General features: G+C 57.8%; 1 protein-coding gene across 1 annotated transcript in view; it reads left to right on the top strand.

Moving 5' to 3' along the window:
* Positions 1-26279, top strand: part of LOC143171643 (scavenger receptor cysteine-rich type 1 protein M130-like) — a 93315-nt gene that overhangs the window by 28001 nt on the left and 39035 nt on the right.

Raw genomic sequence — 26279 nt, 5'->3', positions numbered from 1 at the left:
GCCACTGGAGATGGCATTGCAGATGCAGATACCACTGCAGATGGCCTTGCAGATGCAAGTACAATTTCAGATGCAATTGCCTTTAGAGCTGCTCTTGAAGATGCTGAAGCCATGGCAGACCCCCAGTTCAGATGCAGGTACTCCCTGTACCTTCAGTGGTGTGTCCATCACTACCTGTATGTGTAATGGCACCTCTCTCTGTAATGGTTCCCCTCTCAGGAACGAGATCGGTGTCTGTGTCTGTATCTATAGGTGTAATGGAATGTGCACTCGTGTCTGTGGCTGGTCTTGTGGCTGTAATTGTATGTGTAATTCTGCCTGTATCTATGAGCGCACCTGCAATTGCATGTGTAATGGTGCCTGTGGCTGTACTTGTATCTGTAATGGCAGGTTTATCGTGTCTGTATCTGCCCTTGTATCTGCCGTTGCATCTGCAATTGAATCGGGATCTTCCTCACGGTATTGCTGTCTGTGGCTGTAGCTGAAAAGGCATTGTCAAGGCTATCTGCAACGGCAGCTGCATCTGCAATGCCATCTGCAGCTGCAAAGGCATCTGCATCTGCAATGGCATTTGTAATGCTATGGGTGTCTGCAGTGGCCTCTGCATCTTCATTGGTACCTGCAGCTGCAATGGCATCTGCCTCTCCTATTGTGTCTGCACCTGACTTTGCATCAGCAATGGCCTCTGCTGTGGTTTCTACAGTCGTATGTGCAGCTGCAGCAGTATCTGCATCAGAAATGGCGTCTGCAGCTGCAGCAGTATCTGCAACGGCATCTGCATCTGCACTGGTATTGGCTTTGGCGTCTGCATCTGCATAATTATCAGGAATGGTATGTGCATCAGAATCAGCATTGCTACCTGCATCTGCAGGGGTAGCTGCAATGGTACCTGCATCTCCAAATTGGTCTACGTCTGCAGTGGCATCAGCATCTCCACTGGGATCTCCATCTGCAATCTATGCTGACCTGCAACGCTCTCTGCAATCGTATTTGCCCCTGGAATGACATCTGCAACGGCACCTGCATCCGTAATGGTATATGCGTGGGGGTGTGAAATGCAATAGCATCTGCAATATCCTCTGCATCTGCTCCGGTCCCTGCATCTGCACTGCTATCTGCCACGGCATCTGCACGAGTCATGGTATCTGCATCTGCTATGATGTCAGCATCTGAAATGGCATCAGTAACGCCACCTGCAGTGGTGTATGCAATGGTATTTGAGAGTGAAGTGGCATCTGCAATGGGATCTGCAATGACACCTGCAAGGGCATCAGCATCTGCAATGCTATTAGGAATGGATCATCCATCTGCAAAGGTATCTGCAGTGGCATCTGCATCTCCAGCGGTATCTCCATCTCCAGTAGTACGTCCACCTGCAATGCTCTCTATTGGTATTTGCATCTGAAGAGAGGTGTGGGGTTTTCCCTCAGATGGCCAAAACCAAATGATTGGAAAACACAGGATGGGTTGCAATGCCTGTCAGGTCATAATAAATTAATAGAAGGTCGAGAGAAAGAGAGGTGCTGCGATGACAGATGGTGAATTTCACAACCTGCCTCATACCCAGAGGCTCAAGCTCCGCACACTCCATGCTCCTGTGTGGCAGGCGGCTTTCTGCAGCAATGCTGCTCATCAGGCAGTGTTAAAGACATCAATGCCCGACTCTCCTCCAGCACGAGCTGCCCACTGAGCCAAAGCACCCGGAGGACAGGGGCAGCGAGGCCACTGGTACGGCCAAGGCTGCCCGCGGGCTGTCGGGGCCTCCTGGGGGGAGCTGGTAGTTTCCTCGAATTACTTGGAAGAGTGAAGCAATTTGCGACAGGTGCACTTTTGAGACAGGCATCTCTGCTCTAAGGAGAGTAACCAAAATTAGCCACTCCCTTACTGTTCACAGTCCCATTCTACACACAGACCCCTTCAGCAACAAAGCTGGCTGCAGACTCCTGCGCTCCCACTGCCTGCGCTCGTAGGGGCATCAGGCCCAGGCGCTTCTTTGGGAGCCCCCTGAGCAAACCCAGAAAGTGGATGAACGTGTCAAAGACGCTGCACCTCACCCATTAAACAAAGAGAGAGATGGCTCAGGGAGACACCACGGCCTGCAGCAGTGTTTGCCGCATCCAAGTGTCCTCCTCCCAACCCCACAGAGCTGCTCGGCGCTGCCGGAATCTCCTATTTCCCCCAACCTGCTGCTTGTACGGACCAGACGTGGTGGTTCCCCTGCATCTCCTGAAAGAAAGCAGGGGAGCAAGAGTGCAGAGGCGAGGGGAGAGAGAGGTCCCCATGGAGTGGAGTCCTTGGAATTAAATGCCTTTTGCGGAGGTTTCTCACGTCAGGACAGGCCAGGAAAACAGAAGAAATACGGAGTGGGAAGACTCTGGCAGGCAACATCTCAAAGGGGCTGAGCTCTGCCTGCTAGCCAGTTGTACTAGCTCTCCGGACAGCAGTAACAAGAGCAGCAGCAACATCAGCTCCCGAAGACAGGCAATTTACAGAGCATAGTCTCTTCTCAACAGATACAAGCATAACCCTGACACCTCGCCTACCCTAAGCAGCCCCCTCCTGCGCCACTCCTGGGAGAGGAGCAAGCTCTGGGCCGGGTGGGGGGCTGGAGGGAAGCGGGTGGCACTGGCCAGGAGGTGAGGACCAGCTCCCCCAGGGGCACAGTGCCCCCAGGGGCCCCAGGCCAGCACGGCCCCAATCCTGCGGCCATGGTCCTCTAGGGCATGGCCAGGCTGCGCTGCCTCCTTGTGCCACCCCACCTCGGTGGGAGGTGAGAGGTCCCCAGGCATTCCCTGTGCATGGAGGGCTGGGGGACCCAGGCTCTTGGGGTGCTGGGACCTAGAGATCGGGCTGTGGGATGTTCCCTGCTCTGGGAGCAGAACAGGCACTCTGGGTGTCTCACTCGCATGTGGCTGTCCCTATTGCTGCTCTCAAAAGGCCAGGCAGAAATCCCTCCAGAGGCCAGGACCAACCCCACCTGAACTGCAGTGTCCTGCCCGATTGCCGACAGGTTTTCCTGCCTTCCCAGGTTGCCCTGTCCCCGCCACCCCAAGCCCCAAGGAGCAGAGACGGGTAAGGGCTTTGTGGCAAGGACGGAGGGGTGAGGGGGGAAGTTTGCTCATCCAAGGGTTGAAGGTGCTGGGCCATGTGGGGCTTCCCCACCCGTTGGACTCCATGGCGAAGGGCGAGGGGCAGAGCACAGCTGGAGCCAGAGGAGCACAGCTGGAGCTGGGGCTGCCTGACTCCTCAGGGAATGGAGGGCGGGAAGGGTGTGGGGAGGGATGTCCCTGACTTTCCTGGGAATGCTGTCTCAGACCCCAGCCAGAACTAGGGCCATGCCTCCCCACCACCTCTTGCCTAAACTTCTTCCCTCTCATTACAGCTGCCTCTTGCGACCAACTGGTTCCCAAGGCTGGGCCTGGCCAGAGGAGGGAGGAGACTTGGGCCTGGCCTATTTTGGCTCATGAGGCTGGAGAATGACATCCTGAGCTGCACCACGAGGGCAGGCCTGGAGAGAGGGAGGATACTGGCACAAGGAGCTTGGAGAGATGTTTGAGCTCAAGCTCTCCAGGCAAGCCTAAATGAAGCCCTGCCTCTGGAGACTCTGCTTCCCAGAGCACCATGGGATGGCAGGGGATCCTCTGCGGACACGCTCTCATGGACAGATGTCCCCACCGCAGACATATACAGCTCCTCCAGGGGTGTGCTGCAATAGGAGGCAGAGGCAGGCGCTCGGCAGGAGTTGGGCTTGAGGGATGGTTCCTCTCCCCAAGGTGATATGCCAGCCAAGGAACGTTCTCCAACGGCACTGGACAGACCATGGAGGCAAACTGCACGTGGCCAGCCTTATCATTGACCTCAGCGTGGGCTGAATCGCAGACCTCCTGGCGCTGAAGTCTCCTTGAGGGATAGCTGCTGCAGGGAACGTGCCTTCCCACGCTTTACCCTCAGCACTTCCCAGAGGGACCGTTTCCTCACTGGGCTCTAGTAACACAGTGAGCGCTGAGTGCTGACCAGGGCTGCCCTTCCCCCAGGGCCTCCCTCACCTCCCTGTGCCTCAGGCTGTAGACAAGGGGGTTGTCCAAAGGCGGCATGGTGTAGAAGAAGAAGTCCACTTTGTTGAGCTGCCTCAGCGGGTCTGTTCTGGGCAGCAGGTAGACGAGGATGCGGGTGCCACAAACAACAGTGATGATGGTGAGGTCGGAGGGTGACGTGACCCTGACCAGAAGACCTTTGAAGACCCAGAGGTCACCGATCTGTGCTGTGCTGCAGCGCAGCAAAGCCTGACCGTCAGGCCTGAGCTGTCCTGCACGGATCTCCTGGCTGCAGGATAAACTCAGCCACCTCATTGCACCAGAGGAGCCTGCAGGCAGGGCAGGCACCTCAGCTCCCAGGATGCTGCGGGGAGGGACTACAGTTCCCAGCATGCTGTGGGGCCACGTCCTCCTTCCTCTTCATCTGGTGAGGGTCATGTACAAATCTTCCTGCTGTCCCTTCATGTCCCTCCCCAGGTCAACTCCAGGTCAGCCTTGGCTTTCCTAGCCCTATCCCTCACCATCAGACAGCACCTCTCGCCTTCTCCTGGGTCACCTCCCTCTGTCCCCACCTCTTGTATCTACCTTTCCGTGCCTGAGCTCAGTGAGGAGCTCCTCACTCATCCATGCCGGGCTCCTGCTGCCTTTGCTTGATTTCCTCCTTGTCGGGAGGGACCTTTCTTGAGCTTGGAGGAGGTGGTCCGTGAATATCAAGTAGCTCTCCAGGACCCCTCTTCTCTCCAAGGCCATAGCCCATGGGATTCTTCCAAACAGATCTCTGACAAGGTTGAAATCTGCTGTCCTGGAAGCCAGGGCTGTGGTCCTGCTCTTTGCCCTGCTCCCTCCCCTCTGCATCCTCAACTCCACCATCTCACGGTCACTGCAGCCAAGGCTGCCGCTGACTGTCAAATGCCCAAGCAGTTCTGCCTTGTTCACCAGTGCCAGGTCCAGCAGAGCACCGCTCCTTCTGGGTTCCTCCATCCCCCGTGCCAGGAAATGCCCTCTAGAAATCTCCTAGATTGCTTGAGCCCTGCTGGATTGTCCTTCCAGCAGGTACCAGGGTGGTTCAGGTCCCCCATGAGGACCAGGGCCTGTGAACGTGAGGCTTCTCTCACTTGCCTGAAGAAGGCCTCATCTACATCTTCCTCCTGAACAGGAGGTCTCTAGCAGATACCTGCTAAGACGGCACCCACGTTGGTCTGCCTGCTGATCCTGACCCATAAGCTGGCTCCTGTCCCACCCTGAGCAGGAGGGAAGTCCACCTCCTCGCCTTCCCAGACGGTCCTTCCTGAAGAGCCCGTGTCCCTCCACCGCAGCCCTCCCGCGGTGCCATCTACCCACCACACCTCTGTGGTCCCAGTGTGGTCCTAGCCCAGTAATCACACACAGACTTCTGGCCCTGCTGCTGGTTCTCCACGCTGCGTGCATGAGCGTGCAGGCACTTCAGGGAGGCACGAGCTGTGCTGGTTTCCCGGGAAGAGCGCGAGAGCCTCCTCTGCCGTGCTGCCTGTGTGTTGGGATGTGCAGGAGTGGGGCTGCACGTGTTCGAGCTGTGGGGCAGGTGTGGACTTTATTCCCTCCTGCCCCTAAGAGCAGTTCTGGGATCACACATGGGGTGTGTCTAATCCCTTTAGACGGATCCATCATCAGGCACAGGCCAGTCAGTCCAGCTGGGAACAGCCCCAGAGCTCTTTAGTTTGTATTTAGAGGTGGATCTCGGCAGCTGAGAAGCCTCCCAGCCCCTTGGCTAACAGCCACCGCTCCCGGCACCTTCCCCTCTGCTGCGGTACCAGCATCTAGTGCTAGGGAGGAAGAAAGAGAAGTGTGTGATTGTAAATGAGAAAGCAGAGAAATCCTGCAGGCGTAGCTCAGGCCACCTGTGATGGGATCTGCTTGCAAGGAAGGCTCCAGGTGTCTGGGAAGTGGGAGAGGCCCCTGATGCCCAAGCCCATGAGAAGGTCCCAGGTGCAGCTGATGAGCCTGGGGCTGAGTCAGGTTGGGCCAAGACCCTGAGTGTCCCATATGGGTGTCCCCCTTCGGGGCAAGGTGTCTTGGCCCAGGACTCTGCAAGGGAAGCACACGCTCTCTGGCTTGGAAGGGGGAAAGGCAGCCATCAGAGGGAGGATCCCTCTGTCTTCAGCCAGGACTTTCACAGCCCACATGGAAAGGCAGTTCTGGGTGCCCAGGCAGTCCCCTTTGGGTGTCAGGGAGGTGCAGCCCAAAGCCAGCCTCCAGAACCTGCTTCTGTCTCGCGAGGGGTGTCAGAGAAATGCCCTCTTTCCCCCAGGGCTGCCCTCGGTGGAGGGATGGGCCTTGCAGCCGGGGGAAGCACCATCCCTCTTTGGAGATAGTTACCAGGGGAGCTGCCTCTGCTGCTCTTGATGCCGCCTGTTGTTCTCAGCGACGTGCTTGAATATGTTCCTCCGTGCTTGATGCGGCTCCAGCCTTCTGAGGACCTGGACCGCTCGTGGGGAAAGGTGGCTGCAACAACAGGGAAACATCATCCCTCGGCCTCTGCCGGAGATCCCTTCTGCCTCTCGCCTTGTCCAGCCCCTGCCCCCACCCGGTCCCGCGTGTACCCACCCTTTCACCCTGTGGTGAGTTTTGGGCCTTGGCTGTGGGGGTACCCCAGGTCATGCCCGTGTTAGGAGACATCAGGGGGTGTCCCATGCAACTCAGGACGCAGCGACGGGGGTCCTGGACATGTCTGCGGGGTCACGGCTGCTCGACTGCCCCAGGCTGTGGCCAGAGCTGGCACACACTTACTCAGGATGGAGTCTCTCCAGCTGGGCTGCTGCTGCCATCTCCTCTGCTGGGAGAGGGTTTTCAGCCTTCCTCCACCTCTCGTTGGCCTCCTTTCTCCTGGGCTGGGCTGGAGGGTGGGGAGTCCAAGTGCCTCCAGTGCCGAGTGCCTGCCGGGGAGGAGACGCTCTCAGCAGACCAGATGGGAAACAGAGGTGCTGTTTCCCAGAGGACCTCTTGAAAGGAGCCTGCAGCAGGACTGGGAGCCGGGAGACTCAGCACCGTGTGCCCGTCATCACGGCTGATGGCTACTTTTGCCCCTCGGATCCTTCTGCCAATCTCTCCCTCACCAGGATGAGCAGGCAACCCCCTGCCCTGCAGCTGGGTGTCAGTCCTGCTCCCACCCCCTGGAGACCTGCCGCCCTGGGTGCCCCGACAGCGAGGGTCGCTGCTGCTCTCAGCGCTCTCAATCGCTGCCCGTACCTGGGGCGGCTGTCGGTCCTCCCCTGCAGACCAGGCTTCCCACGCCGCCCATTCTGCCTTGGCTTGCTGTCGCCGCTCTTGCCACTGGGTCTTCACCTGCTCCCACTCTGCAGACAGCTGCGAGACCTCCTGGAGGGGATGGAAACGCAGCAGCAGGCAGGATTAGTCTCAGCTCCTGGAGGGGCTTCCTTCGGGCCTGACCCGCGTTGGTGCCCCTTGCCTCAGCCAGGTCGGTCGGCAGCGCTTTGCCCCTAACAGATCAGGGGCCGCGGAGTCATGCCAGGCTCCTCAACTCATGGCAAACACAGCTGAGTGACCAAAGACCTCCGCTGTCAACGACCTAGAAAGGACTCATACATTTTCCATAGCCCCTGGCCAGGATAAAGTGTTTCCTGACAACCCAGGGGGCAGTAACGGGCGGGAAGGGTGTGCAGCACCTTCCTTTTCGTGAAGAAGATCTGAAGGAGGTGACAAACAGGTTACAATGAACGCACGCCAAGGGATGCTTTCAGGATGGCTCTCTGCACAAAGAGGCTTTTGCCGAGTCTCAGACAGCACGGTAGTTACAGCAAGGTAGAGCACGTACCTGCAACGCTCTCTTGCAGCCCTCGGAGGACGGGAGTGCAGCGGTGGGCCTGGCGGGAGGAGCTGGCTCCCGCCTGCCTGCCTCTTTCGTCCTGGGGGAGCTGCCTGGACATGGGGGGAGCACACTGCAAAGAGACACCAGGAGGAGTCGGCATGAGCACGGGGCAGTTTGGTCTCCTGTTTTTGACTGGTATCAAAGCTCCCCAGGCTGGCAGAAGCAGCGGGGGCCGGGGGGGCCGTTTCCCATGGCAAGGAGGAGCCTTTCCTTAGCCCCATCGGGTGGATGGCAGAGGACTGCACCTCAGGTCTGTTGTAAGGGCAAGGGAAGTGATGTGGGGTGCGCTCAACATCTGCCGTCTTCCCCACTAAGAGGCCTGCGGTGGGGCAAACAAGCTCATAAAAACGGTGGGGCATGTGTCAGGGACCTTCCCGAGTCCCTACAGCCGGAACATCCAAAGGGGATGTCTCTCCTACATGGGTGCAAGGATCCCTTTCATCCCTTCCCACAAGGGTCTCACCTGGCAGAAGTCTTCTTCCCCGTGTCTTGCTGCCTGGTGCCTGGCCCCTGGCTTGGCAGCACGGGGAGGGAAAACTTCACCCGCCTCTGCGGGTGAAGCTCCTGCTTGTCAGGACACCCGTCTGTACCTGGGAAAGGAGGAAGCTCTTCAGAGCAGCCCCGTGGGGCGTGCGTTTTAACTGGGCTGTGGTCCCCCAGCGTGGGGCAGGGCCCCGCCTGGACAGCAGGGACCCGTTCCCGTACCTCTTCTGGTCCTGTGCTTTTCTGCAGCCTTCTTGTGCCAGGTGGAGAAAGCCTTGGCCTCCGATCTGCTGAACAGAATGAACTGAAACCTGGAAAGCAAATGGTGACACAGGCTTGAAGAAGGGTCAGCCCCTACCCTCTGCAGCTTCCCAGCGCTAATCCTCCTGACTGTCGTGCAAGGCATGGCATCCCTTTTCCTTTGTGGCCATGCACAGGTTTTACTGGCAATCTCCCCCCAACACCAGAAAATGTAGCTTCAAGTCCTCCCCGTGTGCAGTTGGTTCTTTCTGATAGGAATGACGGCAGGCTGGGCGTGAGAAACACGATCACGATGCCCAGTCACTCCAGGAGAATACACGCGTAGCCCCAGCTCAGCATTAGTTAACCAGAAACCAGTCACTTCAGGACTGATCCCTGACTCGATGCTGAGTGTGGAGCCCTGACAACGTGCACTGCTGAGCAGGAGCTGGGAAGCCGCCCGCTCGGTCGGTGGAGGGCTGCAGAGGAAACGCACTCACCTCGGGAACGCGTGGGCAGGAGCAGCCTGCATCCCCCGAGCGGTGGTCGCTCCACCGCAGACGGCTGCACCTGGCATCCACAGCCTCTGCAAAGTGACACAGAGCTGTTAGAGGGTTTCCAGGGCAGTTTCCTCTTGGCTCCCAAAGGAAGCAGACCTGTCTCCCGCTCACCCTTCGATAGGCTTCCCAAAGACATTGAAGCAGCCTTCAAAACCTGAGCAACTTACAGTGTGAAGCAGCGCAATGCGGCTGGCCTTGCTCTCCAGCCCTGTGACGCAGTCGTAATAAAACCGCATGCACAGGACATCGTCTTTGCAGGAGAGAACCCCAATGTCCTTGAAGGCAAAGGCGAGGCGCTGCCTGTTCCTCAGTTGGAAAGAGTACAAGAATATGGTCTCTTGCACACAGTCCTTCACCACGTGCTGCGGGAAGGAGGTGGCTCGCGATAGCCACTTGTAGTTCAGTGGCTTGATCTTGACATCGCCTGTAAGGAGAAGGAACATCGTCACTGCCAGCAGCAGGCCAAATTTCCATGTAAGATTCATAACAAAACGCCATAGAAAAGGTCGTTTCTAGAAACAGCTCTTGGGGAGTGGTTTGTTTGGGGGGAGCTCAAGCCGTCCCCCGACCTTTGGAGGCAATTCTCTACTTCTCCCAGCCCTTTCCAAAGAGCAGAGAGCAGGCACCCCGCCCTCAGACATGGAGGGGGAAAGTGGAGGGTGGCCGCTGCCTTCTCACCAGGGATAACCACTGTGGGGAACGCGAGCTCCTGCAGACATAACGCATCAATGTCCAGCCGGAAGACGGGTCTTCGAACCACATACACCTCTTCTTCGCCGTGGAATCGCTCTTGGACCATAGCGAAGGTCCCGAGTCCTGTGACCAGGACACCCTGCCCAGGAAAAAGACAAAAAGGCTGATGAGTGAGTACTTTGGAGACGGGAAAAGTGAAGGCTTTGGAAAAGGCCCACGTTCTCCATTTCTTTTCTTCCCCTCCTCAAAATACTTGCTAACATCCCTTGGCTAGAGAAGATCCCAGACATTTCCAGCACAGGGAATACCTACGGGACTGATCCCCAGGGATTGTCCTTGGCACGGGCCCAGCATAATCCCCGGTCTCTCTGCTTGGTCTCTCCACTCTGACCATAGCGAAGGGTGAAGCCCTATCGTGTGCCGAATGCTTTCTCAGGCTAGATCGGGACTAGTCTCTCTCGTGGTTGACCAAGAAGCAGCTGTGGGCGCACGGGGTTGTCTCGGTGTGCTGCCGCAATGCTCAGGGAGGGATCACTCCCCAGCGTCCAGGCTCTCCAGGGCAAAGGAGGACCAAGATGCCAGCCCACCTTGTCCAGCTTCAGCTGTCCCAGGATGTACGCAGACACAGCATCCCAGATAGCCACAACCTCTGGAAAGCAAGGGAGAGAGGTGTCAGGCTGCGGGCCAGCCAGCTCACAGCCTCTCGGCAAGCTCCTCGCCCAGGGAGTGACAGATGCAGGTGTCCACAAACAGCTGCGGAGCTGGGCTGTGCCCCAGTTTCAGGCTGCCAGCCTTCCTCTGCTCCCGGGGCAGGGCTGGAGCAGAAATGGGGATGTGGGAAGGGCTCAGGACCAGGGCTGTGGCCACCTAACCCCCACAAAGGGACGGCACCCCAGAGCCCAGGACATGATCTGCCAGCCTGTTGGCACAAGAGGATCCCGTGGGAAGGCGCAGAGGTTCTCCCAAAGGAGACTACTTCAAGGTAAAGGGCTGATTTACAGCAGAGGCATTTCCAGCCGGCTCGTGAGAGCCCTGTGGGAGTTGAAGGATGCCCCAGCCCCGGGGACGCAGGACCCCTTTTCATCCCAGAGCCAGAATCCCAAGAGGTACCAGCTCCCAGGGAAAGCTGGCCCCGCATGGCCCCCCTCGCGAGGGGACCGAGCCATTCCCACGGGAGCCTTGGGGCTCAGGGCAGCCCCAGCACCATGACCCGGGAGTCCTGGTTGCCGCACTGTTCCCCGAGCCCGGTGGGACCCTCAGGCAGGGCTCTCGCGGTAGCCCCCAGCCCTGTCCAGCCACCCCCACAGCCCGGCAGCTGCAGCTTTTGACAGTGGGCAGCCCCAGTGCGACCCCTCAAGAAGGAGCTCCCGAAACCCTTACCCCTGGTGGAGAGCTGCAGGAGCGTGGGGAACAAGCTGCGCAGCTCCAGGCTGACGGCCACGGTGCAGCAGCCCTCCATCGCGCTTGCTGCTTGCCCTCGGCTCAGGGAAAGGGATGCTCTTCGCAGCTCCTTGCCCAAAACTCCTCTCCAACGTGCCCCTGCTCTGCCTGTCAGGAAGGGTCCTGCCTGTCAGCGAGGGTCCCCCAGAGCAGCCCCGCTGCCTCCCGACCCGCTCCTGGCTGTGGAGCAGAGCAGCTCTGAAGGGCAGCAGTGGGGAGCCCCTGAGCAGTGCCCAGCAGCGCCCAGGCCTCGCCGGGAAGTGCCGGCACTGCCGCAGCGCTGGGGAGACCTCCCTGTGATGGGGGGTATCCCCCTGTGACAGCAGCCCGCATCATTTGAAGGTGCATTATGACACCAGCAGGGAGGCGGCACAAGTGGGGAGAGAGGAGATAGATTTCCCCTCTTGTCCTGGGAAACAGTCATCCCCTCTCTCCCCAGTCCTTTTCCAAAAACCCCGCCTGCCCCCTGCCCCAACATGTCTCTGCTACTGGGACCCCGTCTGGGCAGGTGGGCTTTGGGGGTTGGCTGCGGTTGGGCAGTTACAAGAGATGGGATCGAAGGCCTGTGGGATGCAACAGACCCTCCAGCGTGCACAAACGCTCTCTGCTGCGTCGCTTGCGTGGTAGGAGTAGGATGGGCTTTATTGCACTGGTTTTGGCTGGGATGGAGTTAATTTTCTCTGTAGCAGCCCATGTGGTGCCGTGTGTTGGATTTGCGACCAAAACAGTCCTGATAACACATCGATGTTTTAGCTATCGCTCAACACTGCTTGCACAGCATCAAGGCCTCCTCTGTTTCTCACGCTGACCCACCAGCAACGAGGCTGGGGGTGGGCAAGAAGTTGGGAGGGGACACAGCCGGGGCAGCTGGTCCCAACAAACCAAAGGGATATCCCACACCACATGACGTCGCGCTCAGCAATAAAAGTGGGGGAAAGAAGGAACAAGGCGTGTGTGGGGTGTACGTTCAAGGCTATGGCGTTTGTCTTTCCAAGTTACTGTTATGCCTGATGAAGCCCTGATCATAATGAATAGCAAAAGGTTCAGTTGCCCTAAATTTTGGCATCTGCTGTCATTTCAACTGGCCAAAGGAATTTCCCAACAACCTCCAAGAAGATGCCCCCAAACGTTGTCCGCTCTCTCAGAGTTGCTCCAGTAGAGCTTGCAGTTACCTGCACATATCTTGGACCATCTCTAGTACCTCACATGCCACCAGGTGTTTGTGTCTGAGCAGCTCACTGTGCCCTCCCTCTCCACTGAGACAAGGAGCTCACATGCAGGTGGCCATTTTGTGCACACCTGAACTGAGGCAAGAGGACTCCCACCTCCTTTGATGGATTTGTGGGTTTGTGGTGTGCATGGGAGGGAGCCAAGTCTCTTTCTGGCCCCAGGGCTGAAAACACAGGAGGAGATGCCGCCGTTGACTCGGCTGAATCCCTTGCCTCCGCAGGGGTACAGGAGATCCCTCCCTGGCCCTGTCTGGGTGTCCTGCCTAACGATGGGACAAGGAAAGGCAATTCTCATGCCCGTTTTTTTTCCTGAGGTGAGAAATGACACTGCTGGAAAGAAGTCTCTCTCCCCAGCTGAGGGAGGGAACGTCAGTGATTCCTTCAGCCTGTTTCACAGCAGGTTCCCCTGGAGCCCCAGGGCCACCTGAAGGGAGCCCAGAGGTGGGGAGAAAAAGTGATGCCTTGGGCTGGTCCTCTGCTGCTGAGCTGGGCTGGGCTCCTGGGATGGAGGGAGCTCCTGGCAACTGGGCAGCGCTGCAGAGAGACAGCTCTGCCCAGGAGCAGCTCCTCTGCAAAGCGCAGCAGGGCTGAGGGCCCTGCTTGCAGGCACCGAGGGGAGAGGAGCAAGGCAGGGAGAGGTTAAAGGCAGCGTGGAGTAGGAGGGTGCTGAGACCTGACTGGGGGAGAAATGTTGCAACCACAGAACTAGCTGAAGCTGGCAGGTGCAAGCAGCATGAAGAAGAATGGGACCAAGGAAACAATTCCGAGAGAATGAGGTAACTTCAGAAGGCGGCCAGCCCAGCAACCAAGAAAACCAACAAGAAATCAAGAGACCACCGACCAGGCTTAAGTGATTGGACTTGGGGATGGGATGATGGGTGGTACGTTCCGGGAAATCTGTCTGTAAGGGTATAATTGGGGTCTGCGATCAGCACTAGGGGTCCCTCCTTGGAGGCACCCAGCTCGTGCTGCTCTGCATGGTGGATAAATAAACCCTTATTTCCCCAGCAGATTGGCGACTCGTCTTCTGCGAGCAGGAGCCTAGGGCCGAGCCCTGTGAGGTGGCACCTGCATAATTCCTACCATGGCCTAGGTGGCGGCTGCGTAATTCCTGAAACAACAAGCCAGGTGCCTGCTTCTGCCCTATCACCTCCCATTCCACCCATGACATCGCAAGCAGCTGCACAAGCCAGGGGCTGGCCCCCGGCCTCACACCTCCTCAACCACCTATGACATCACAAGCGTCTGCAAAAGCCAGGAGCTTACTCCTGCCCTAATAGCTACACCTGCCATTGACACCAGAAGCAGCTGTACAAGCCAGCTGCCTCCTCCTGCCCTATCACAGATGCAGGTCAATATGACAACACAAGCACCTCCACAAGCCCTCTAACTACTCAAACACATGTGACATCGCAAGGACCTGCGGAAGCCACCTACATAGTCCTGCCCTAACAGCTACTCGGCCACCTGTGACATCACAAGGACCTGCACAAGCCAGCTGCATGCCCCTGCCCTACCAGCTCCTCGGCCATCAGTGACAACATAAGCAGCAGCACAAGCCAGGTCCCGCTCCTGCCCTGTAACGTCTTCAGGGACTTAGGACGTCACAGGCAGCGACACAAGCCAGGGGCCTGCTCCTGCCCTAAGAGCACAGAGCCACCATTGACGTGACAAGCTCCTCAGAAGCCAGGTGCCCTTTCATACCCAGTCAGTTACTTAGCTACCAGTGACATCAGAAGGAGCTGTAAAAGCCAGGTCCTCCTCCTGCACTACCACCTACTCAGACACCTATGACATCACAAGCACCTGCACAGCAGGAGCGTCCTCACTTCCAACACCCTGGCTTTTTCACCATCTCCCCGTGCTCTCCTCTCTCCCAGGCACCTCTCTCACCCACTCCATGACCTCCCAATGCCCCTGTCTGTCTTTGTGTTGGTGTGGCACGTTACCTCGGAAGCATTGTCCCAGCCAGGTCACCCGCACCTCCTTCTCCCTCTGCTGTCATCGTGACTGTCCCAGCTGTCTGATGTGCTCTTTGACCTCAGGCGCCCTCTCGTCCTGCCTCCCTTCTGCTGTTAAGTCCTGTTCCTGCAAGAGAAGTGACAACCAGTTGGTGTCCCCTCTGTGGCACCTTACCTGCATCTTCCTGCGCTGGACAGCTGGTGGGAACTGTCACCATCAGCCTCAGCAATGCGTGAAGTCTTCTCCTGGCACAGGAACAGCTCTGGGTGTGCTTGGTGCGTACCATGCTTCCTGAAGGAGAACGGCAACACTCAGAACGACTCCTGGGCAACGTTCTGCTGCGAGAGCTGATTGGAAGGCAGGTTTGCCGCACGTCCCGAGCCTGGTCCAGGGTTCTCCCTGTCCCCCAGCTCGGCCACGGGTCCCACATCTGCCTCCTTCCAGCAGGATTTTGGAAAGCCCGTTCCCAGCTGTGAGCGCCAGCCCAAGGGCACGGGGCAGAAACAGCTCCCACCCCCGAGGGCCCCAGCCCCCAGCTGGCCTCTGTCCCCACACTACTAACACTTCCAAACAGGCTCTCCCTCTAACTGAATTATCTTCCGTTTGAAGAAAAGAAACACTATGCTTCCAGGTTAAGTAGGCTAAGGCGGTTAGAGGGAGATTTGGGCTTCAATTCCAGAACAAAAGAATTTCCATTACACAATCTCAGCCACCACCTCCACGACCGTCTTGTCAGTGACCCACAAATGCTGCGCTGTAAAACATCTAATAACGGCTAATAAAAAGAATCCTCTCCTCCCCAAATCTTTGTTTCCCTCATAGCCTCAGACTACCGCAGTAATAATCATACTATTATTCTGTAATTACCACCCATCTGAAACCCCTCCAAAGCATCATTCCCTGACCTGACTGACAGCACTGTTGGTAAGGGAGAACCACCACTAACCACGCACCCACCCGTTAGTCCTTTTGCAGCAAGGCCTCTGTGACCAAGCACGTCTACACGGATACCTCTGCCTGAAAGGAGACGACCACGTCCTCTGTAAATCTTTGAAAAGAACAGTACACTGAAGGAAAACTGTTCGTATCAACTGTAAATGACACGTTTCTGCTGTCAAAGGTTGTAACGCTTTGGAGTATCTTCGCCATCCTCATCTTCTTTGTCTTCACTCTCTTCTGATGACACTAGAACTCCCGTACCTCAACAGAACGTTAACCTGTTCAAGTACTCTTGCAAAGCATATAAAATCCAAAATGCCCTACACAGATGCCTGCAGGTTTTGCTATTACCCTCACGTTAACGACACAATCAGTCCTGCCAAACCTACAGCCTGCAAAACCGGAAGACGATCAGCACACAGGCTCATATGGATCGAACTTGTTCTGTCCTTGCCAAAACCGCTGGCGACTTGTCATCAGCCTCAGTGACTAACAGCAGGCAAGACTCATCTGGCTTAGCTCTGACGCAGCTCCGAGGAAAATGGCTACTTCAGAAAGTCACGTCTTGTTGTCTTGGGAAAGTGTTTCAAGGAAATGTTTTTAATACTCTAGAGTGGTAAGTCTAAGCATGGTAATCTCGCTCCACGTCCTAGCTCTGCCACAGATGAAACCTACCTGCTCATTAAAATGGATTAAATGTTATTCCTTGGAAAGCACTACCATTCTTTTTTTTTTTTTTTTTTGTCTCTTCACCAAAAGGGCGGCACTTCTTTCCTAATGCAAGACGAGTTACGTGGGGTATAGAGACAGCCCATGGAAAACTGAGCAATGAGTCTGTGATCACTGCCATCCCCATTCCTTGGCACTCCAACACTCCTAGCACACTCCTGTCCTTGCTGCGGTCAAGTCACGCAGGCTGCGCGACACGTATCAGATGCTGACTTCACCAGGTATTGCCCAAATCACCTCTTATTCGAGATCTGATCAGCTCAACTACTGCCACAGCCTCTTCTGTTCTTACATGCAGTCTCGTCCCATTCTGGCCCTCTCAGAAAGCTCCTACAAGGATTGTCTCACTCACTGCCTTAATCGCAACTAACGGTCTCCTTAACAGCCTGAAGTTGTTTCCGTCACTTCACACATACACTTAATATGGCCTTTTGTGACCCAGCCCCCTTCCTTGTGTGATTTCTCACCGAGTACCAAGATGACAGCTCTCAAGTATATGTCCTGTGACCCGCTTCCACCAACTGTCCCCTGCTACACACCAACAGGAGCAGCACTGTCTTGTCCCATGGCCATCTCCATGCTCGGGAGGAGCTGTGCACACACCCCTGCAACCGGCCTTGCTGCCGGGTGCTGCTCAAGGCCATGAAAACTGTCATGCTATGGCTGTACCCACACCACTGTTCCTCATGCTGAGTGACACCGCCCATTTCTATCAGCCTGCCACCTATGAGAAAGTGGAAGCATGTTTTATTGTAAGAGGAAACCCTGAATTGGAAACTTAGTTCACGGCCTCATTTGCCCCTCCATGCACATATCCAGTGAACAGCCCAGGAAACGTTACAGAAGTGATTAGCAAAGCAAACCCAGGGCACCTCGAGAGACCCCGTAACTACACGGGTCTGTCTTTCCTCTTCACCCCCAAGGTCCCAAAGCACCGAGGCAGGAGCAGGCAGGGCAGTCATGCGCTCGGGTCGCACTGGGGACGAGAGAGCAGGAACAGCCCTCTGGCACCCAGGATTAGGAACAACAATTGCTGCTCTGAGCTGGGGTTACTCCACGTGCAAGGACAGTACTGATCCAGATACGAAACTGAGGGTGTCAGTTAATCCCAGGTGCCACATACACTGTACCGTCTTCCATCACCTCCTCTCGATGAACTATTTTCCAGTCTCTTCCATCTCACCCCAGTTCAGATACCGGCACTCTGGCTCGGGGCTGACTGGGGGCTGGCGACCCTCGGGGCAGCAGCAGGAACCGCTCTGACCCTGGTTGTGGGGTTGTCCCTGGGGCTGAGCACTCGGGCCCAGGGCTAATGAACTGGGCCATGGTGGGGCCCGTGGGCGGTGAAGTCTCCAGGTGCCTGCCAGGCCCATCCACACTGGGAGATACCTGCCCTGGCACCTGCAGCACGCCTGAGCTGAGCTGGCCTGGGCCTGGGCCTGGGCCTGGGCCTGGGCCTGGTTTGTAGTTCCTGTTCCTGTTCCTGTTCCTGTTCCTGGCCCTGGCCCTGGCCCTGGCCCTGGCCCTGGCCCTGGCCCTTGTCCCCCCTCACCCCAGCTGCCCCCAGCCCACCTCTCACCCATTTCTCCTCAGCCTGCTTGGCCTCCACCCCCTCCGGCCCCGCCCCAGTCCAGCTGTGACTGACAGGCTGCCTCCGGTTCCGCTGATTGGCTCAGCCGTGGCCAATGGTGCGGCCGTTGCTGGGTGGGCACAGGCAGCCCAGGCCTCTCCTCACAGAGCTGCCCTGTGCCTGCTGCCCCTCAGCTCGCTCCTCAGCCAGCCGGGACACTGGGCCTGCGGAGAGACGGCCTTCAAGAAGGGCCGTTGCCCCTGGAGCTGTTCTCTCAGCAGCACAAGGTGTGTGCACAGCTCTGCTGTCCCTCGGTGCGCTCATGGGGTCTGGGCCTGCTCAGGGAGAGGGGGGAGGGAAAGGGGGGTGAAGAGGAGGGGAGGGGACAGGAGAGGAGCTGCCCTGGATCTGCTCTGGATCGGGGAGTCTTCCCCAAAATGCGTGTCTGTCTGTGCTGCCAGCCACAGCCCTGAGCAGGAGGAGCTGCGTGATGGGAGCCGGTGGTGTCAGCCAGGCCAGCACCTGGCAGGAGAGCCCCCGGTCCCACCGCCCGTGTGAAGCCCAGCACCCAGGGCCTTCCTCAGGCCTCGCCTTCCCCCAGGCGGTGAGGAGGAGAGACGCCCTGTCCTGGTGTGGCCCAGGGCATCCTCCTGTGGCTGGAAGGAAGGACAGAGCCCCCTCGCTCTCCCTACGGGCTCTGACCGCTGTCCTTCCCTTCTGTCCCCAGGGCTCCCCAGCAGTGGCAGGCCCCGCAGGGCTTCAGGGCCAAGCAAAGGCAGGGGCTGCTGGGGCTCAGGGCAGCTTTGGGCACCTCCCAAGCTGAGGCGCGGCTGCCCCTTTGCTTCTGCAGATGCAGATATGTGCTACCTCCTTTGTGGTCAAAACTGTTTCTCCTCGTGGCACGTGGACGGGACAGATGCCACGTCCCTGTTAGTCTGGGAGGACTTGAGGGAAACGAGGAAGTCCCAGCATGCACACAGGTAGGGGGACAGTGGAAAGGAGCCCTGTCAGGGTTGTTCTGCTGTTTCGCATCTGAACTCAGACGTTTGTGTGTACCAAAGTCAGCTTTTTTTAAATTTAATTTAGCTTTTGCTAATGATTACTTCTTTTGGGGTCCTGTGACAGTGACAGTAAGTTTGTCTGCCTGCAGCAGTGCAGCAGTTAAAACTACCACTGAAACAGTTTTGATGATGGGTGCTGTTCTGTGTATTTTGGTTTTGGTACTCACTTCAGTGAGCTAGAATTACTTCCTTGCGATTAGGTGACGGGGATCTTCTTGCACCGATTTTCTCTTTCTGGAGTGTGTCCTGACAGCCTTTGTCATCCAGAGCTGTCCCCTCTGTTCCCGAAAGTAGCGATGGCAGCGACGTGGAACGTCTCCTGTGAGTAACGGCTTCACCAGTAGGCTTGGGTTTTGTGAATCCCCATGGATAAATGCGTGTGGCAGGTGCTCCATTCCTTAATTTTGATGTGCTGACAATCTAGAGTGAATCTGGAGGCGTTTCGTCCTCCTCGTCGTCCTCCTCCTCCTCCTTTTCCTCCTCCTCCTTTTCCTGTTCTTCCTTCCCATTTTTCTTCCTCCCCTTCCTCCTCTTCTTTTTCCTCCTACTCCTCCTCTGATTCTTTGTCCTCCTCTTCCTGTTCTCCCTCCTCCTGTTCTTCCTCCTCGTACTCCTCCTGTTCTTCCTCCTCCTCCTCCTCCTCCTTCTCCTGGTCTTTTTTGTCTTGTTCCTCCTCTTGCTCCTCCTGTTCCTCCTCTTCCTGTTCTTCCTCCTGTTCTTCTTCCTCTTCTTATTCCTCCTTCCCCTGTTTTTCCTCCTGTTGTTCCTTCTCCCCCTCCTCCTCCTTTTCTTGTACTACTTCCTCTTCTTCCTCCTCTTCCTCCTCCTCCTCCTCCTGCTCTTCCTCCTTTTCCTGCTCCTTCTCCTGATTTTTATTTTCCTCCTCCTCCTGCTGTTCTTCTCCTCCTCTTCCATCTCCCCTTTTTCCTTCTCCTGTATTTCCTCCTCCTTCTCCTCCTGTTCTTCCTCCTTCTTTTCTTCTTTCTCCTGTTCTTCCTCTTCCTCCTCCTGTTCTCCTTTCTCCTTGCTCAATTCCTCCTGTTCTTCCTCCTCCTCCTCCTTTTCCTCTTCATCCTTATTCTTTTCTGCTTTCTCCTCCTCCTTATCTTCCTTCTTTCTCTTCCTCTCCCTCCTCCTGCTTTTCCTCCTGTTCTTCTGTTTTTCCTCCTCCTCCTCCTCCTCCGCCTCCTGTTCTTCCCCCTCTTCCTTTCTTCCTGTTATTCCTCCTCCTCATCCTCCTCCTTTCTCTTCTCCTGTTCTTCATCCCCTTGTTCCTCCTCCTGCTCTTCTTCCTCCTCCTTTTGTTCCTCCTCCTGTACATCCTCTTCCTCCTCTTCTTCCTCCTCTACTACCTGCTGTTCTTCTTCTTCCTCCTCCTACTTTTGTCCTTCCTTCTTTTCCTCCTTAGGTTCCTCCTCAAACTCCTCCTCTTCTTGCACTTCTTCTTCTTCTTCTTCTTGTTTTTTCTCATGTTCTTCATCCTGGTCTTCCTACTGCTCTTTCTCCCCGTCTTGTTCTTCTTTCTCCTCCTTTTCATCTTACTCCAGCTCTTCTTCCCCATCTTCTTCCTCTTCGTCATTCTCCTTCTCTTTTTCCTTCTCCTCCTCCTTCTGCTCATCTTCCTCCTCCTCCTCCTCCTCCTCCTCTTCTGCCTCTGCATGTTTATCCTCTGCATGTTCTTCCATTCAACAAAAAGTTGTCTCTGCCGCTCCGTGGCTCACCCAGTGCTCCCAATGCCACCCCAGTACTGCCAGTGAGGCTTCCTGGCTTCCCGCTGTGGTCCCAGCGCTGCCCTAGTGCTCCCAGTGCGCTCCCAGACTCCCCACAGTGTTCCCGGTGCGGCTCCAAGACTCCCCCCAGCTTTCCCAGTGCCATCCCAGTGCCCCCAGTTTGCCTTGCTGGCTCCCACGAGGGCTCTCAGTAGCGCCCCAGTGCCACTCCCTGGCTCACCCAGTGCTCCCAGTGCTGCTCCCTGGCTCCCCCAGTGCACCAGTGCCATCCCAGTGCTCCCAATGAGGATCCGTGGCCGCCCAAGTGCTCCCAGTGCTCCCAGTGCTGCTACCTGGCTCCCTCAGTGCTCACAGTGCCATACCAGTCCTCCCAGTGTGGGTACCTGGCTCCCCACAGTGCTCCTAGTCGCACCCCAGTGCTCCCAGTGGCGCCTCAGTGGTCCCCGGTCGGCTCGTTGGCTCCCCCCAGTGCTCCCAGTACTGCTCCCTGGCTACCCCCAGTGCTCCCAGTAGCATTCTGGTTCTCCCAGTGCTGTACCAGTGTCCCAATGCCGCTCTGAGACTCACCCCAGTGCTCCTGGTGCCACCCCAGTGCTCCCGACGCGTCTCCCACACTCCCGCTCGTGCTGCCGGTGCTGCCCCAGTGCTCCCAGTGCGACTCCTAGACTTCCCCCAGTGCTCCCATTGCAGCTCCCTGGTTCTCTTCAGTGCTCCCACTGCCATCCCAGTGCTCCCAGTGCGGCTCCCTGGCTCCCTGGCTCCTCACAGTGCTCCCAGTTCCGCCCCAGTGCTCCCAGTGCTGCTCCCTGGTTACTGCCAGTGCTCCCAGTGCCAGGACCTTGCTCCCCCCCGTGCTCCTAGTCCCGCCCCAGTGCTACCAGTTTGGCTCCTTCACTCTCCCCAGTAGTCCCAATACCGCTCCCTGGCTCCCCTCAGTGCTCCCAGTGCTGCCCCAGTGCTCCCAGTTCCTTCCCAGTGCTCCCAGTTTGGCTGCCTCACTCTCCCCCGCCTTCCCAGCCCCCCCCCCAGTGCTCCCAGTGCTGCTCACTGGCCCTCCCCTGTGCTCCCAATGCTCCCAGTCTGGTTGCAGACTCTCCCCAGTGCTCTCAGTTCGGCTCACTGGTTACCCCCAGTGCTCCCAGTGCCATGCCAATGCTCCCAGTTCCCTCCCAGTGCTCACAGTTTGGTTTCCTCACTATCCCCCATCTTCCCAGTCCCGCCCCAGTGCTCCCAGTGCTGCTCACTGGCTCCCCCCTGTGCTACCAGTGCCATCCCAGTGGTCCCAGTGCAGCTTCCTGGCTCCCCGCAGTGCTTCCAGTGCCACCCCAGTGTTCTCAGTCTGGTCGCAGACTCTCCCCAGTGCTCCCAGTTCGGCTCACTGGCTAACCCCACTGCTCCCAGCGCTGCTCCCTCCCTATCCCCAGTGCTCCCAGTGCCATCCCAATGCTCCTAGTGCGGCTCCCAGACTGCCCTCAGTGCTCCCGATTCCACACCAGGGCTCCCAGTGCCGCCCCAGTGCTCCCAGTTCCCTCCCAGTGCTGTTCCCTGGCTCCCTCCGTGCCTTCCCAGTGCTCCCAGTTCAGCTCCCAGATTCCCCCCAGTGCTCCCAGTGCTGCTACCTGTCTCCCCCCAGTGCTCCTAGTGCGCCACCAGGGCTCCAGTTCAGTTCACTGGCTCCCCCCACTGCTCCCAGGGCTGCTCCCTGGCTACCCCCAGTGCTCCCAGTGCTATCCCAGTGCTCCCAATGCCATCCCAGTCCTCCCAGTGCCATCCCAGTACTCCCAGTGCGGCTTCCTGGCTCCCCACAGTGCTCCCAGTGGCACCCCAGTGCTCCCAGTGCGGCTGCCTGGCTCCACCCAGTGTTCCCAGAGCTGCTCTGAGACTCCCAACAGTGATCCCAGTGCCCCTGCCCAGTGCTCCCAGTTCAGCTAGCTGGTTCCCCCAGTGCTCCCAGTACCGCTCCCTGGCTAACCCCAGTGCTCCCAGTGTCATCCCAGTGCTCCCAGTGCTGCAGCAATGGTCCCAATGCGGCGCCAAGACTCCCCTCAGTTCTGCCAGAGCCATCCCAGTTCTCCCAGTTTGGTTCCCTGGCTCCCCCCAGTGCTCCCAGTGCCACCCCAGTGCATTAAAACAAAGAGGCCAGCCCCAGAGCTGGCTTAGGGCGTGGAGACGACGAGAGATGGCCCAGGGACACACCACGGGCAGCAGCAGTGTTTGCCACATCCAAGTGTCCTCCTCCCAACCCCACAGAGCTGCTCGGCGCTGCCGGAATCTCCTATTTCCCCCAACCTGCTGCTTGTACAGACCAGACGTGGTGGTTCCACTGCATCTCCTGAAAGAAAGCAGGGGAGCAAGAGTGCAGAGGCGAGGGCAGAGAGGTCCCCATGGAGTGGAGTCCTTGGAATTAAATGCCTTTTGCGGAGGTTTCTCACGTCAGGACAGGCCAGGAAAACAGAAGAAATACGGAGTGGGAAGACTCCGGCAGGTAGCATCTCAAAGGGGCTGAGCTCTGCCTGCTAGCCAGTTGTACTAGCTCTCCGAACAGCAGTAACATCAGCTCCCGAAGACAGGCAATTTACAGAGCATAGTCTCTTCTCAGCAGATACAAGCATAACCCTGACACCTCGCCTACCCTAAGCAGCCCCCTCCTGCGCCACTCCTGGGAGAGGAGCAAGCTCTGGGCCGGGTGGGGGGCTGGAGGGAAGCGGGTGACACTGGCCAGGAGGTGAGGACCAGCTCCCACAGGGGCACAGTGCCCCCAGGGGCCCCAGGCCAGCACAGCCCCAATCCTGCGGCCGTGGTCCTCTAGGGCATGGCCAGGCTGCGCTGCCTCCTTGTGCCACCCCACCTCGGTGGGAGGTGAGAGGTCCCCAGGCACTCCCTGTGCTCTTGGGGTGCTGGGACCTAGAGATCGGGCTGTGGGACGTTCTCTGCTCTGGGAGCAGAACAGGCACTCTGGGTGTCTCGCTCGCATGTGGCTGTCCCTATTGCTGCTCTCAAAAGGCCAGGCAGAAATCCCTCCAGAGGCCAGGACCAACCCCACCTGAACTGCAGTGTCCTGCCCGATTGCCGACAGGTTTTCCTGCCTTCCCAGATTGCCCTGTCCCTGCCACCCCAAGCCCCAAGGAGCAGAGACGGGTAAGGGCTTTGCGGCAAGGATGGAGGGGTGAGGGGGGAAGTTTGCTCATCCAAGGGTTGAAGGTGCTGGGACATGTGGGGCTTCCCCACCCATTGGACTCCATGGCGAAGGGCGAGGGGCAGAGCACAGCTGGAGCCAGAGGAGCACAGCTGGAGCTGGGGCTGCCTGACTCCTCAGGGGATGGAGGGCGGGAAGGGTGTGGGGAGGGATGTCCCTGACTTTCCTGGGAATGCTGTCTGAGACCCCAGCCAGAACTAGGGCCATGCCTCCCCACCACCTCTTGCCTAAACTTCTTCCCTCTCATTACAGCTGCTTCTTGCGACCAACTGGTTCCCAAGGCTGGGCCTGGCCAGAGGAGGGAGGAGACTTGGGCCTGGCCTATTTTGGCTCATGAGGCTGGAGAATGACATCCTGAGCTGCACCACGAGGGCAGGCCTGGAGAGAGGGAGGATACTGGCACAAGGAGCTTGGAGAGATGTTTGAGCTCAAGCTCTCCAGGCAAGCCTAAATGAAGCCCTGCCTCTGGAGACTCTGCTTCCCAGAGCACCATGGGATGGCAGGGGATCCTCTGCTGACACGCTCTCATGGACAGATGTCCCCACCGCAGACATATACAGCTCCTCCAGGGGTGTGCTGCAATAGGAGGCAGAGGCAGGCGCTCGGCAGGAGTTGGGCTTGAGGAATGGTTCCTCTCCCCAAGGTGATATGCCAGCCAAGGAACGTTCTCCAACGGCACTGGACAGACCATGGAGGCAAACTGCACGTGGCCAGCCTTAGCATTGACCTCAGCGTGGGCTGAATCGTAGACCTCCTGGCGCTGAAGTCTCCTTGAGGGATAGCTGCTGCAGGGAACGTGCCTTCCCATGCTTTACCCTCAGCACTTCCCAGAGGGACCGTTTCCTCACTGGGCTCTAGTAACACAGTGAGCGCTGAGTGCTGACCAGGGCTGCCCTTCCCCCAGGGCCTCCCTCACCTCCCTGTGCCTCAGGCTGTAGACAAGGGGGTTGTCCAAAGGCGGCATGGTGTAGAAGAAGAAGTCCACTTTGTTGAGCTGCCTCAGCGGGTCTGTTCTGGGCAGCAGGTAGACGAGGATGCGGGTGCCACAAACAACAGTGATGACGGTGAGGTCGGAGGGTGATGTGACCCTGACCAGAAGACCTTTGAAGACCCAGAGGTCACCGATCTGTGCTGTGCTGCAGCGCAGCACAGCCTGACCGTCAGGTCTGAGCTGTCCTGCACGGATCTCCTGGCTGCAGGATAAACTCAGCCACCTCATTGTACCAGAGGAGCCTGCAGGCAGGGCAGGCACCTCAGCTCCCAGGATGCTGCGGGGGAGGGACTACAGTTCCCAGCATGCTGTGGGGCCGCATCCTCCTTCCTCTTCATCTGGTGAGGGTCATGTACAAATCTTCCTGCTGTCCCTTCATGTCCCTCCCCAGGTCAACTCCAGGTCAGCCTTGGCTTTCCTAGCCCTATCCCTCACCATCAGACAGCACCTCTCGACTTCTCCTGGGTCACCTCCCTCTGTCCCCACCTCTTGCATCTCCCTTTCCGTGCCTGAGCTCAGTGAGGAGCTCCTCACTCATCCATGCCGGGCTCCTGCTGCCTTTCCTTGATTTCCTCCTTGTCGGGAGGGACCTTTCTTGAGCTTGGAGGAGGTGGTCCGTGAATATCAAGTAGCTCTCCAGGACCCCTCTTCTTTCCAAGGCCATAGCCCATGGGATTCTTCCAAACAGATCTCTGACAAGGTTGAAATCTGCTGTCCTGGAAGCCAGGGCTGTGGTCCTGCTCTTTGCCCTGCTCCCTCCCCTCTGCATCCTCAACTCCACCATCTCACGGTCACTGCAGCCAAGGCTGCCGCTGACTGTCAAATGCCCAAGCAGTTCTGCCTTGTTCACCAGTGCCAGGTCCAGCAGAGCACCGCTCCTTCTGGGTTCCTCCATCCCCCGTGCCAGGAAATGCCCTCTAGAAATCTCCTAGATTGCTTGAGCCCTGCTGGATTGTCCTTCCAGCAGGTACCAGGGTGGTTCAGGTCCCCCATGAGGACCAGGGCCTGTGAACGTGAGGCTTCTCTCACTTGCCTGAAGAAGGCCTCATCTACATCTTCCTCCTGAACAGGAGGTCTCTAGCAGATACCTGCTAAGACGGCACCCACGTTGGTCTGCCTGCTGATCCTGACCCATAAGCTGGCTCCTGTCCCACCCTGAGCAGGAGGCAAGTCCACCTCCTCGCCTTCCCAGACGGTCCTTCCTGAAGAGCCCGTGTCCCTCCACCGCAGCCCTCCCGCGGTGCCATCTACCCACCACACCTCTGTGGTCCCAGTGTGGTCCCAGCCCAGTAATCACACACAGACTTCTGGCCCTGCTGGTGGTTCTCCACGCTGCGTGCATGAGCGTGCAGGCACTTCAGGGAGGCACGAGCTGTGCTGGTTTCCTGGGAAGAGCGCGAGAGCCTCCTCTGCCGTGCTGCCTGTGTGTTGGGATGTGCAGGAGTGGGGCTGCACGTGTTCGAGCTGTGGGGCAGGTGTGGACTTTATTCCCTCCTGCCCCTAAGAGCAGTTCTGGGATCACACATGGGGTGTGTCTAATCCCTTTAGATGGATCCA

Source organism: Aptenodytes patagonicus, chromosome 29 (assembly GCF_965638725.1).
Source record: "Aptenodytes patagonicus chromosome 29, bAptPat1.pri.cur, whole genome shotgun sequence".
In the NCBI taxonomy this organism is placed as follows: Eukaryota; Metazoa; Chordata; class Aves; order Sphenisciformes; family Spheniscidae; genus Aptenodytes; species Aptenodytes patagonicus.
This window is presented reverse-complemented; position numbering and strand designations above follow the sequence as displayed.